The sequence below is a fragment of the Podarcis muralis genome, chromosome 3 (assembly GCF_964188315.1).
Source record: "Podarcis muralis chromosome 3, rPodMur119.hap1.1, whole genome shotgun sequence".
Classification (NCBI taxonomy): Eukaryota; Metazoa; Chordata; class Lepidosauria; order Squamata; family Lacertidae; genus Podarcis; species Podarcis muralis.
The window spans coordinates 96,799,551-96,814,052 of record NC_135657.1 but is presented as its reverse complement, the minus strand read 5'-3'; the positions used below and the strand labels follow the sequence as shown (position 1 = coordinate 96,814,052).

Here is a 14,502-nt window from a genome sequence, read left to right as displayed (position 1 = left end):
CCCACCCCCCCAGGTCATTGTTTAAAGCTGAAAGTTACAGGTGAATGGTAAATTTATTCCCAAGAGTCCATTTACCTTGTTTTATGCATTTCTTTGTTGCTCTTTGGCATAAGAAGGTGGCGCTGCCTTAATTTTTCTCCAGTCCTAATGCTTCGGTTGAGTAAATCCCATTATTAATGTTATACCTAGAGTCTTTATTCATGTTAATCGGTGCTGTTTTTCTAGAAAAAGAGGTGCTGGATGACTCACCACGAACGCCTCCTTTGTTCTCTTATAATGGCAATGGCGCCCACCTGAAAGGTGCCAGAACTGAGTTTCGGCTGGGAAAAAAGTCCTGATGTCAACTAAGGGGGCAAGGATACCTACCATTGACCTTACTAAACTGTGGATCAGGCTTCAAATATATATTTATATATGGAGGAATGGGGTTTCAGGGTCTCTGAATGGGGCACACTTTCGTATTTCAGATTTCAGCAGTGCCCTATACAAGGCCAAAATTTGGCGTCCCACCCACACCTTGGCTCTGTGGGTTAAACCACAGAGCCTAGGACTTGCTGATCAGAAGGTCGGCGGTTCGAATCCCCGCGACAGGGTGAGCTCCCGTTGCTCGGTCCCTGCTCCTGCCAACCTAGCAGTTCGAAAGCACGTCAAAGTGCAAGTAGATAAATAGGTACCACTCCAGCGGGAAGCTAAACGGTGTTTCCGTGCACAGAAGTGGCTTAGTCATGCTGGCCACATGACCCGGAAGCTGTACGCCTGCTCCCTCAGCCAATAAAGCAAGATGAGCGTCACAACCCCAGAGTTGGCCACGACTAGACCTAATGGTCAGGGGTCCCTTTACCTACCTTCCATCCTGCTCAATTCTCTATGTCACATGCGGCAATCCCCATGGCTCCTCCTCTGCTCCAAAGTACTAGAGAGCTTGAATGTGGTATATGATTTAACTCCATAGGTGCCTTCTGCTGAGTCAGGGGAATTGAACCTTAAGGGGATTGAACCTTAGACCTACTACACACAGCACAGATACTTTGGAGTGACATATGCCATATCTTTATCTGAACTATGCTGCTGTCACATAGAAAGGATTTCCTAGTAATACTAAGCAGTTTAAGTTTTGGGCATTTGTATTAAGTGGGCTGATTTAAAGAGCAGCGAAAGGAGAATGCAGTAGCTTATTTCCCACTCCTAGTCAGATAGGTGTTCATTTTATGAATTTCTCGGTGCATGAGAAATTCATAAAACGAATAGCTTGCATGAAAGAACAGCTGGATGCACTCGGAACACCCACTTATTTTCCATCGAAACCAATGAATTTTATATTATATATATATATATATATATTAAAATGTGCATAGCAGCCACTTCCTCCAATTCAGGAATTGTTTGTGGACAGCAAGTGAATTTGCATGGAGTTCTTCTATCCATAAGAATAGCTTTGTTTATTGAAAGGAAGGGAAACAGCATGAGATCGCATGCATTGGCGAGGCCCGTCAGTTGAAATGAACTGGGGCTGCCAATACTTCAGTACACCAAGCAACAGTGGAGCTGGGGAAATGTAACATGGCATTGGGACTGTCACATGGGGAAGATCGTAAGTGACACACGTATGAGGCAAGTGCATTTTCAGTCCGTAAATCTAAGCTGCATTGGCAAAAGTGTGGCGTCCAAAAATTTTTTGGCGTATTTAAGAATTACAGGTACAGACAAATTTGTCAGTAGCAAAATATGGCAGGATCAGGCTGAGGATGCCACACATTTCTGTATCCCATTATTCCTTTCCCCTGTTACTTGGGCAGGTGTTTTATAACCTAGGCAGAATGAAAAGTGATTCATGGCAAGCTTGTCTAGCCGGAGACGGAAGAAGAAAAGGACCAATAAAGTATAGCTAGGTGACTGTATTTCAGTATAGATCTTCATTCGTCTGTGCATTTTTTCTATATGCTTTCAAGCTTCCCCGCTTTATTTAGGATAAATATTGCACTTCTCTACTCCGTTTGGCTCTAGCTTTATTAGCCATGCATCCTTGTGAGTGGACAAGGTTATAATTAAGGGTACTTAGAGCTAAAAAGCCTTGGTTTTATTTATTTCTATTTCAGTTTTGGCATGGAGCCTGTGTTTGGTACAGCTTTTAATTCATAACCTATAGCTGCTCCTCTTTCTGTGGTCTTTCTTTTTCTGCCAAGCTGAAGTCTAGCGTCCCAAAACTGTTCTTCTCTGCCCCACTTTTGCCATTGCAAGCTATCCATGATCTGCCCCCTTTTGGCCCTGCATAGTATCCATGATGGGATGCAGGTGGCGCTGTGGGTTAAACCACAGAGCCTAGGACTTGCCAATCAGAAGGTCGGCGGTTCGAATCCCCGCGACGGGGTGAGCTCCCATTGTTTGGTCCCTGCTCCTGCCCACCTAGCAGTTCAAAAGCATGTCAAAGTGCAAGTAGATAAATAGGTACCGCTCCGGCGGGAAGGTAAACAGTGTTTCCGTGTGCTGCTCTGGTTCGCCAGAAGTGGCTTAGGCATGCTGGCCACATGACCTGGAAGCTGTCTGTGGACAAATGCCGGCTCCCTCGGCCTATAGAGCGAGATGAGCATGCAACCCCAGAGTCGTCCATGACTGGACCTATCTGTCAGGGGGTACCTTTACCTTAGTATCCATGATCCAGATGAGATTTCCTATCAGTGACATGCAGCTGTCATTTATCAGGTTTATTGCTCTTAACTGGGTGGTATATTTCTGACTAGTGTTGTTGCACTGGGTTCTAATTTGCATGGTTGACAGAAGCATGAGGTGTTTGCACTTCATCTCCTGTTCCTCTTCTCTATTTCCCATCATCAGTTTGTCCAAAGGCACTCCTCCGTTGCATCACACATTTTGCAGAATGTCATTCATTACAGCAGTATAATCAGTATAATTAGGGGCACCATGCACAAGATGTTAGGTTGACCTTATTGGCAGGTCACTTTTGAACCATTGTTTGAAACAGACGGTGGTTTAATGCGAACAAGCAGAGTGCTCTTGCACGTTCTTCAAAGTTTCCCGCAGTGTTCCTCCCTTGCTTGCAGACAAAAGAAGCCACAGTCTGGCTTGCTATGTCATCAAGACCTGGGCTCATTTGTTTCTTCCAAACAAGCCACAAGCAGTAACCAAGGTTTTTTCTTGGCTGATCTCCGGGGGGGGGGGGGCAAGCCCAGGTCTGGATGACACAACAACTCTTGCTTGCTTAGTCCACTAAGGGAGGAATGCTGCAGGAACATTTGAGCAGCTTCCTGCTGCTCTCTCACATGAAACCAATGTTCATTAAAAACAATGTTTTATGCTTCAATGTGACTTGCAAACTGGACCACTATGAAGCTGGAATATTTATTTGTGAAAGCTGTCTTTTGCTAAATTTTCAGACACTAAACTGAAAAATTCGGCAATAGCTTCTTAAAAAAGAAACCTTGCAAAGTGCTCGGCTAGACTGCGGGAAATGATCATACCGTTTAAGAAACTTGGAAAAAAATTTGTTTAGTCATGTCTGACTCTTCGTGACCCCATGGACCAGAGCACGCCAGCCACTCCTGTCTTTCACTGCCTCCATGTTAGAAGCTTCGAGAACACTGTCCAACCATCTCGTCCTCTGTTGTCCCCTTCTCCTTGTGCCCTCCATCTTTCCCAACATCAGGATCTTTTCCAGGGAGTCCTCTCTTCTCATGAGGTGACCAAAGTATTGGAGCCTCAGCTTCAGGATCTGTCCTTCCAATGAGCACTCAGGGCTGATTTCCTTAAAAATGGATGCGTTTGATCTTCTTGCAGTCCATGGGACTCTCAAGAGTCTCCTCCAGCACCCTAATTCAAAAGCATCAATTCTTTGGCGATCAGCCTTCTTTATGGTCCAGCTCTCACTTCCATACATCACTACTGGGAAAACCATAGCTTTAACTATACAGACCTTTGTCAGCAAGGTGATGTCCTCTTTTTAAGATGCTGTCTAGGTTTGTCATTGCTTTTCTCCCAAGAAACAGGCGTCTTTTAATTTCGTGACTGATGTCACCATCTGCAGTGATCATGGAGCCCAAGAAAGTAAAATCTCTCACTGCCTCCATTTCTTCCCCTTCTATTTGCCAGGATGTGATGGGACCAGTGGCCATGATGCTAGGGTTTTTTTTGGAAAAAATAGAGGGTTCTAAATGAAATGGATTCAACAAGCATGAAGTTGGAAGAAACCTTGTAAGAACTTTTTCAATGAATTTTTTGCTTTGAAAGCATCCTTCCCCATCCCCCACCCCAAACATTTCGAATAAGTAAGTTGATGGTTTTGACAAGGGCATTAATGTAGTATTAATTTTGAGCCACAGATAAGCTATCATCCATCAAATGCTGGTACCTAAATCAATAACGTGGTTGCTTCAAGCTGTTTAAACTTGAACTCTGGCTGTTCCCAAAGTATTTTTGTGGTTATCTATTTACTTAAGAACACTTCTGTAGGATAAGCTCCTTAAGGCACACCATCTGGCTTATAAAGGAACAAAGAGTGAAAGCTTTTGACAGGGAAGTAGCATTAATCATGTTTGTTCTTTGTTGTGATGTCACAACACAGCACTTCTTATTAGTAATAATAACATTTTTGAGACTAAGAATTCATGCTGCAAGTTGTAATCTGAAGCTGTATTTGTGCTTAATTGTTAGACTAATATATAATTATCACTAGTGTACGATGGGGGGAAAAGGCTTTCTTGGATTTTAACCTTGTTTTCCTATTGCAAATATTGGTTTTGTGCTGTCTCTTAATGCTGCTCCTTCACAGTCAGAGACAGTAATGTTTCTGAATACCGGTTGCTGAAATCCACAGGAGGGGAGAGTGTTCTTCTTGGGTCTTGCTTGCAGGTTCCCCATGGATATCTGATTGGCTACTGTGAGAACATGATGCTGGACTAGATGGGCCATTGGTCAGATCAAGCAGGCTCTTATGTTCTTGTGTCTAACTGATGCCTTCAGTAGCCACATTGATTTGCTAGATTCTTTATTTTGCAGGACAAAGGCCTCTGAACCTAAATCCATAACATGCAAAGACAATGGGTGATAGTCCAACTAAGTCATACTTGGAGTTAGTTTGGCATCCATCTGTCTTGAAAGACAAAGGAGTGCATCTCTGGGGGTGAAGTCAAACCTCTGCATTGCAGCCCCAAAGTGACCTCACTGGGTTGCAATGGGTGTGGAGGTCCTGGACTGCCCAGACGGCAAGACACACCCACTTGGCCTCACTGATGTGGTCCAAAGGAAAACAGAACGATGTTTGGCACCAGCTTGGCTGCAGGAGTTGTACAGGGATACGTTGGGTACCTCCCAACAGGTGATGGTGATAATGAGTTGTGTGTTGAAGTGACGTTTACATTCTTAAACTACTGTTTGTTTTTTTAATCAACAAACTTGAATCTCTCTTGCAGAGACCAGAAAACCCTCAGGTATTTGATGCAAGAGTGATGTCCGCATGTTGCAATATGAGGGCAAGGCCATGTTGGCTCACTTCTTGATATTTCATAACTCTGCATATTTATGCACCAAGATACTTAAATCTATTTCATGTTCTTAATCCACATCTAGGTTTGACAATGATAAAGTCATTGCATATATTTTTCTTTCTTCGCAATTTAAGGGTGTTTCTCCCCTCCCAGGCAAGGGGGGTGGTATTGTTGCCGCATCCTCCATATTTCTGGAATGTCACCTTTAACATTATACAAGGTGGACTTCACTTGCAGATTTGCTTCTATTTTCACTTGCAGTTTATAACACTGTCATACCTAAGATCATTTTGGGGCAATGCATACAAGCACTGCCAACCCAAACATGTGTGGCGATTGGTTGCGTGTGTTGTGTTTTCTTTTCAGTACACTAGGGTTTAGCTGAATCATACAAAGTAAGGGGAAATAAAATGCTTCTGAACTTGGAATACCTTTTCATCTACCACAGAGTAACCATGGTAACCACATATCTAGCATCTCTTGTCAATACCTTTGCCTATTCGCTGGGCATGAAAACTTCCACTGTTAAACATCCTTAGATGCCTGAGACTGGTTTTCAGATTTGCTTAGAGTAGACACACTGAAATTAATGCACATGACTTAAGTTAGGTTCAATAGTTTCAGCGTGGGTCTTCTCAGAGTAAAACTCGGTTAGTTTTCAATCGAATACTTCCTGTGCTTCAGAGCAATTCCTGCAGAAATAAGTTTTTGTTCTGTATTTCCAGTAGGATGGTCAAGAATGATGATGGTCGCTAGATCATCATAATATATTTATTTGTTGTGCAGGATGAGGCAGCAACAAATATGCCACTGATACAGACCTTACCTTGATGCTGTTGATAGACCCTGGTTTAAAACTCTCAGGGATAGAGGAGTTTCAGGGATTTTTGCTGCATTTGTAAGAGAACTGGCCTAATTCACAACTCCCAGACCAATACATGGATCAGAATGTAATTATCTTTTGTGCTTCTTCAAAAATTTCTGATAAAGTATGTAAAAAGAAATTAAAAAACACGATAGGATATACAATTCAATATATATTTTAAATATATTTTTTTCATATACTGTATACAAATGCACACAATTGACATATGAATGAACACCTGCAAAAATGAGAAGAGACCAGAAATACTCTTCCATCCCTAACACCTGCGCACCCAGCTCTTTGTTTCGCGAGAAGTGTGCCTGGCATTTTTGAGCTACTGTGCTGAAATAGCCTATAAGTGTCCAAGAAGAATCCAACATCAGCTACTTCATCTTGAGGGAGGAGTGGAGAGGAATATTTCTGAGATTCTTCCCACCCCTGTGCTTTAAACAATCTTTTGCAATGGTTTAAGATGCTTGCCTGTGTCTCCTCTTTACAAAAATTCTTTGTCTTTTCAAATAATACTGTTCTTGTGATGAGTGTTGAAAAGTACCACTCCTGATACTCATTGTGTGAGACACAGATTGGCCTTGTACCTGTGTGAAGATGGCTACAAAGGCAGAGAGGAACTGTGGGAGCAATGCCGGATTTACGTATAGCTAAACAAGCTATAGCTGAGGGCCCCACTCTCTTGGCCCCCCCCCCCAAATTTTAACTGTTAATATACTTCTTCTTAATTGTATTTCAGTTCAACAATTACTTTGATAAAATACGCATTTTGTTATGTGCAAATGGCTTTAGATACCTATTAGGTCCATAAATTACCATATAGCATATATTCTACACAAAAAACAGTGACAATTTGTCGTTGACAAAGGACAGCTGGACATATAAAAGGCCCCATTACCTTCAGGAGCTTAGGGCCCCATCAAACCTAAATCCGGCCCTGTGTGGGAGAGGCATGACTGGTTCAGTGCCATTATGGGGGAAAAAACATCCTGCAAGGATGCCAAAGAAACAGAACCCATTGTAGAGTTTCACAAAACTGAGAGAAGCCCAGCATACCTGCCTCATGAAGTTGCCAGCAGGATAGCATATCTGGGAGTTGTGTATGAACAAGGTGACAAGTATTTTATTTATTTAAGGCAGTTTTTACTGTAAAAAACCTGCATTTTTTTAGCTACAGGCACAACCCATGAGGTGGGGTGAAGAGCCTGCCTCAGGCAGCGTAAGTGCAGAAGGCAATGTTCTATGGTGTTGCCACTCATCTTCCCTGCCTCAGGGGGGGAGAAGCTGAACAGCAACACTTGGGGAAGCGCCTGGCTCCCACTGAGTTTTGTGAGAACCAGGGGGCGATGCTGGGACTGGAGGCGGCAATTCCCGTTTTGCCTCAGGCGGCAAAACAGGACAGGCCGCCCCTAGGTTCCGATGAGGCCATGGAAACGGATGCAAATGATGATTGACCCTGAATGATACACATGTACACGTAAGTCAGCCAACATGTGTGCTGTTCTACAGTGATCTACACCCTTCATATTTAAACCACTCTTTCCATTTCTCCTTCCCATTATTAAGACATATGCCCATACAACTACGCAGAGCAGCCACCTCAGGCCTGCTCTATGTAGAAGGATAAGGAAATGCACAATATTTATTGGGAATGTTATTTTTAAAGGAATCTATGAGTAATTGATGCTTTTGAATTATGGTGCTGGAGGAGACTCTTGAGAGTCCCATGGACTGCAAGAAGATCAAACCTATCCATTCTTAAGGAAATCAGCTCTGAGTGCTCACTGGAAGGACAGATTGTGAAGCTGAGGCTCCAAAACCTTGGCCACCTCATGAGAAGAGAAGACTCCCTGGAAAATACCCTGATGTTGGGAAAGATGGAGGGCACAAGGATAAGGGGACGACAGGATGAGATGGTTGGATAGTGTTCTCGAAGCTACCAGCATGAGTTTGACCAAACTGTGGGAGGCAGTGGAAGACAGGAGTGCCTGGTGTGCTCTCGTCCATGGGGTCACGAAGAGTCAGACATGACTAAAAGACTAAACAACAACAACAACATGAGTAACAGTCCTCACCCCTCACGAAGTTTCAATCAGTTAAAATGTTGGGCTGTATTCAGCTAACACAGGCTTCCTCAACCTCAGCCCTCCAGATGTTTCGAGACTACAATTCCATCATCCCCAACCACTGGTCCTGCTAGCTAGGGATCATGGGAGTTGTAGGCCAAGAACTTCTGGAGGGCCGAGGTTGAGGAAGCCTGAACTAACGTTTACCTAGAATAAACCCATTAAAATTAATGGAACTAAGTTAATCATAGGCACTCTTTTCACTGAGTCTCTTCTTGAATAAAAGTTAGCTGAATGCAAACCCCCCCCCCCCCCAAAAAAAAAAACCCTCTTAGGAACAAGTGAGCAGTAGCGCTGTAGAATCCACAGTATATTTCTCCTAACTGTACCATAAACCTAAAGGTTTATCTAGGGAGGAGATTCATTGGCCTCTTCCTTCTGTATAGCTCTGCTAAAATAGTAGGCTTTTTTTTTTTGTCCGTCCTTCACATAAAAGAAAAAAGCCCACTGGAAGCCGTGCAATAAATTCATTCCTAACAGCTAATCAATATTACTGCCTGAAAGTTTCAACACAAATTACTTCCACTCTGGGTTTCTTAGCTTAGTGCAAGATTCCTGATTGTTGTGAGTTTGGTTTCTGGTTTGGCCACCTGCTACACCCGCTATGGTTGGAGGCGTATTTTGTCTGTGTGCCTTTTTATCATCAATAGACATTCCTATTTTTATCATTTTCTGCATACAATTGTTTTATAATTCCTAACAGATTATGTTCCATGTTTTGAAATTAACTCCAGTACGTTTGTCCATTGATCTTCAATGAATTCTTTAGTAGTATTTAATGTGATTATAGGTACAGGAATTTAAGGATTTTGTTGTGGTTGTGTGTTTTTTGACTTTTTGTCCCCTCCTCACCCTTTCCTCTTTGTGATTTCCCACTCAGTCGCCGTGTTCCTCCATTCTATCCCATGTTCTTTTATCAGGCAAAAGAATGTTTGCTGATGCCCAAGTCGGGCTCTAGTGCTGTTCAGGGTGGATTTGATTTAAATCAAATTTATTTAAATCATAATTTAAATCACTAGTCAGTAAGACTTGATTTAAAACATTTTTATTTTATTTTACAGAAAGATTGATTCTTGCTGGTATAATCTTAATATTTACAACCAGGTAAAGGTTTAATTTTTGGAATACTTGTAATAAATTTTCAGAGCAGTTTTTACAGTTATATCAAAAGTTACTGATTTGGTTATACTATTAGAAATACATAGATAATTATGAAATTATAGTGAGGTTTAATAAGTTAAGTGTTTATATTTGGACAACTTTTCTGCTGTATTTTATTGGAAAGAGAAAAACAATCATTTCCTTAATAACAAGTTATTTAACTAAAACAATAACATTATAGCGTATGTATCCATGTTTGTTAACTGATGTGGTTAAACAATTAAAAAAAAAACCTTAGACTGAGTTTTCCTGATGGATAGCCTTTGGACTATAATGTAACTTAAATGGAAAACTATCCTTAGAAAAAAAATTCCTCCAAAAGCATTTTATTTTAAAAATCTAAGTTTAATTTTAAAAATCCAATTTAAGTAAAAAAATAAAATCTGATTTTTATTTTAAATTGTTGATTTTTATCCACCCTGGTGCTGTTAGATGCTTGAATGTCACTCCTGAAGGTCTTTCCTTTATATCATCCTTATCCAGTGGAATCCAAGGTGTTGGACAAGCATTGGGCTCATCTGGTGAGAGAAGAAGGCTACTCTTCTTCCTAGACATTAACTGATGGAGATAGAGGTTATTACTTGAGCTGAAGATAGGCTTTCTCCCAAGGGAACCAGCTGACAGAAGTTAGTGACTTTCCACTGTCATCTCAGTAGAGCATCTCACTTCTCCTCTCAGACTCTCTCTGTTCCATATGGTCTTGGATCCTTCTCCTACATATACTATATGTAGAGCCAGTGTGGTGTAGTGGTTAAGAGCGGTTGTCTCGTTATCTGGTGAACCGGGTTCGCGTCTCCACTCCTGCACATACAGCTGCTGGGTGACCTTGGGCTAGTCACACTTCTCTCTGAAGTCTCTCAGCCCCACTCACCTCACAGAGTGTTTGTTGTGGGGGAGGAAGGGAAAGGAGAATGTTAGCCGCTTTGAGACTCCTTCGGGTAGTGATAAAGCGGGATATCAAATCCAAACTCTCCTTCTTCTTCTTCTCTTCTCAGACCTCTCAGTTCCATGTGGTCATGGATCCTTCTCCTACATATAGTGTAGACTTTGGTCAGGAAGGAGGTGCCTGCTGAGCCCCACAGTAGTTGATTACCTATGAAAGCTTATACTATTTCTGTATTTTGCTTCGTTTTTATTGGTGCTGTTGACTTCAGACCTTTTTTAAAAAAAGGTGCACAAGATATTCTACTTTTATTATAGAATGATTCAAAAACTGCCTTGATTGAGCCTGTGTTGTATAATGCTTAAGACAATGGAGTGAGTGGAAGTCAAGAAATCAGATCAATTTTGCCAATTCCTTCCATGCCACAGAATTGAAGCAAGGATACTTATTTACTCTAGTAAAATGCTGAAGGAGGTGAACAATTAACTTTTGTTTTCTGCCCATCCTGTTTAAGTTGGAAAGCTTGGCTGGAAGCAAACTGTATTTTTCATTTATTTATTTACTTGGAAGCATTTCTTAAACCACTTAATATTTCAAAAAAAAATCCAAGCAGTCTCACCGTAAAAGCAATAGACATCACCAACATGTAGATAATCTCAAATCGGATTTTGGTAACCTGAAAGGCTTTGACAAGAAGGCTACAAACCTATCAAGCTTAGCAAAATTACTAGGCAGATGAACCGTTTTAATTTTGTGGTGTTCTCAATTTCCACACATCAGAGGCAAAAATTACAAAGTACTGCCTGAATGGAAAGATTGCAAGGCAGCGAATTGCCACACCCGACTAATCCTATATTGTGAAATCCCTGTATATATATATTTAAAAAAAAAAAAAAAAAAGCATGAATTTATAATTAGCTGGAAGGCAGCCACAAACTTTACCTTGATATGTGTACACAGAAGAATGAGTAGGTAGAATCCTGGGGCTGTGGAAAGGAAGATGCGTGTGGGACAATTTTTGAACGTTCTGTCAAAAACTCCATAAAAAGAGCAATAGAAAACCCCACCAGAAGTCTAGCACATTCTCTCCGGGTCTTGTTTTCACTTGCAGATTATTATTATTTTCATATTTTGGTGGGGGCGACAGCACAATGGTGCTGTCTATTTTGCCACTTTAGGCTTCTGCCATCTCGTTTAATTCATCTTGCTGCATTAGTCACATTAGAAAGACAAAGCATTAGTTTGTTGTGGACATCTTGCGGATTTGTGTATTAGACTTGACTTTCATCTTCGGGAAGTGGCAAAGATTTGTACATTTGACCCCTTGGGCCGACTTGTCTTCAGCAGTGTGTCTTTATCCAATTGCACATTCTTGCCAAGATAATGCGATTGCGCTCCCCAAAGCATATTACAAAGAGCAATAAGTATTTCTTTTGCGTCTGTCTCTCTCTCCCATTCTCCAGCTGGTAAACAACTTGATTAACTGCCCCACGCCCACTGGTATCGAATAAGATGACACTATTCATCTTTATCAAATGAAATTGTACACTGCTTAACAGCAATTTATTTTGCAAATGCATTGGTGTCGGCGAGATGAATTTGGATGTGTTAAGAGGACTGGTGGAATGCAATCATCGAAAGCGTTTGGTAAGCCCTCTCATTGGCTAGTAAGCTTAGATCTGCAGTTCTGGGGAAGAGGCAACCAGTTTGAAGCCACACTGACGAGCTCTTCTCTACCAGTTGATCTGCTTCCAAGGCCTCATTCTGAGTTTTTGCACCCCTTCCTGCTTCTTTCATTGCAGCAGAGCCATAGAGCAAAAGTTCCCAAACTTATTTGGCTTATCGACCCCTTTTCCAAAATAAAAAAAATTACTTGGTGCCCCTGGAAAAAAATCTACATTCTTTAAACAAGCAAACATAACTCTGCAATGACAAATTCGTGTTCTTTTATGTATCTGTGTTTCTAACCTATGTCCAACAACATAGGAAAGAAATATGCTGCTGTGAGTAAGACACCTTGAAGCTTGGAAATTATAAAATCATTTATTAATATCAACCGTAGTAACATTCGCATTACAGGCAGGAAATTAAGATGACGAAGGATAATATTAAAATAAAAAATACGAATAACTTTAAAAAAATAACCCTAATGAGAAGGATGAGCCTGGTGCACTGCTATCAATTTATTTTTTTTGGGGGGGGGGGGAATTAATCACTACAACTTTAACTCTGTTGCATTGGTAAGCATTGTTACACAACAGATGAAACATGTACGAACAGTGTTTCAAAATTTTCTTCTTTATGCTTACATGGTAAAGGTAAAGGTACCCCTGCCCGTACGGGCCAGTCTTGACAGACTCTAGGGTTGTGCGCCCATCTCACTCTATAGGCCGGGGGCCAGCGCTGTCCGGAGACACTTCCGGGTCACGTGGCCAGCGTGACAAGCTGCATCTGGTGAGCCAGCGCAACACACGGAACGCCGTTTACCTTCCCGCTAGTAAGCGGTCCCTATTTATCTACTTGCACCCGGGGGTGCTTTCGAACTGCTAGGTTGGCAGGCGCTGGGACCGAACAGCGGGAGCGCACCCCGCCGCGGGGATTCGAACCGCCGACCTTTCGATCGGCAAGCCCTTGGCGCTGAGGCTTTTACCCACAGCGCCACCCGCGTCCCGTTTTATGCTTACACTGCCCCCTTAATTTTATTCAACGCTCCCCAATTGTAACTGAGGCTACCACCACCACCACCACCCCAGTACAGTGGTACCTCGGGTTACATACGCTTCAGGTTACATACGCTTCAGGTTACAGACTCCGCTAACCCAGAAATAGTACCTAGGGTTAAGAACTTTGCTTCAGGATGAGAACAGAAATCGTGCCCCAGCGGCGCAGTGGCAGCAGGAGGCCCCATTAGCTAAAGTGGTGCTTCAGGTTAAGAACAGTTTCAGGTTAAGAACAGACCTCCGGAACGAATTAAGTAAGTAGCCAGAGGTACCATTGTACTATCTCCTGTGCTATAACAATGCTAACTCCCCAAGGATGAAATATGCATGCTACTTCTACTATGGCAGAAGTCTTGCTGTATGTCAAGGTGTAGAATATTAATATATACAATATAACACAGAGAAATATTTCTAAAACTTTAATTTATTACCACAAGAGCTGAGTGTGTGTGTTTTAAAGGAATTAAATTTGCCAGGCACCAGTAATTTTCTTTTATTAGCTCGTATCAATGTCATAGCTGCACTTGAAACAGGAACTGCCTTGCCTTTCTGAAGACTTTCAGGTTCTTCCTACAAATTATCTTTTGATGGTTTTAAAACACATTGAGATAAATGTGAATGATATAGGATGTCTTATTGCCTTCAAGTCCAGGAATTGTACATCACCTTGGCTGACTTCCAGAAAGGCAAGTGAATGATAAATAAATATTGGGCCCTTTAACATCCCAATGTGCTTGGAATATCTTTTTAAATGGGAAAGCTTACGAAATTATTTTGGAGTGCGGTGAGAGTTAATGACCTGCAGCCCAATCATATGCATTTTTATTTGGAAGCTAGTCGGATTGATTTTTGTGTGTGCTTTCAAGTAAGCTATATGCTTAGAACTGCAGTTATTTCCCTTTACCTGATTCTAGCCCACCTTGTCCCAGGGACTTAAAGGAGCAGAAAAAAAGAGCAAGTAGCAGATACTTGCTTATTCTGAAGGCTTGCAGTTTAATATGATACAGTGAAGACTAGGTTATTAGCTCACTTTGTTAATGCTGAGTTTCTTTAAAAATGGGACGCTGGGGAGTCAATTAGAGCCAAACCAAAACAATCTTGCGTTTAATTTTTTTGCTTTTGTTGTCAAAAAGGCCCTTCTGTTTTTCTGTGCGCTTTCAACCACCCCCTTGAAACTTTAGATTTGTCAAAGCCCTGGGACTGCGCATTCCTTCCTGAGCCTTTAAAATTTTAGCATATG

General features: G+C 41.7%; 1 protein-coding gene across 3 annotated transcripts in view; it reads left to right on the top strand.

The window, feature by feature from the left end:
• Positions 1-14,502, top strand: part of ERICH1 (glutamate rich 1) — a 54,445-nt gene that overhangs the window by 16,131 nt on the left and 23,812 nt on the right. The window lies entirely within an intron of this gene.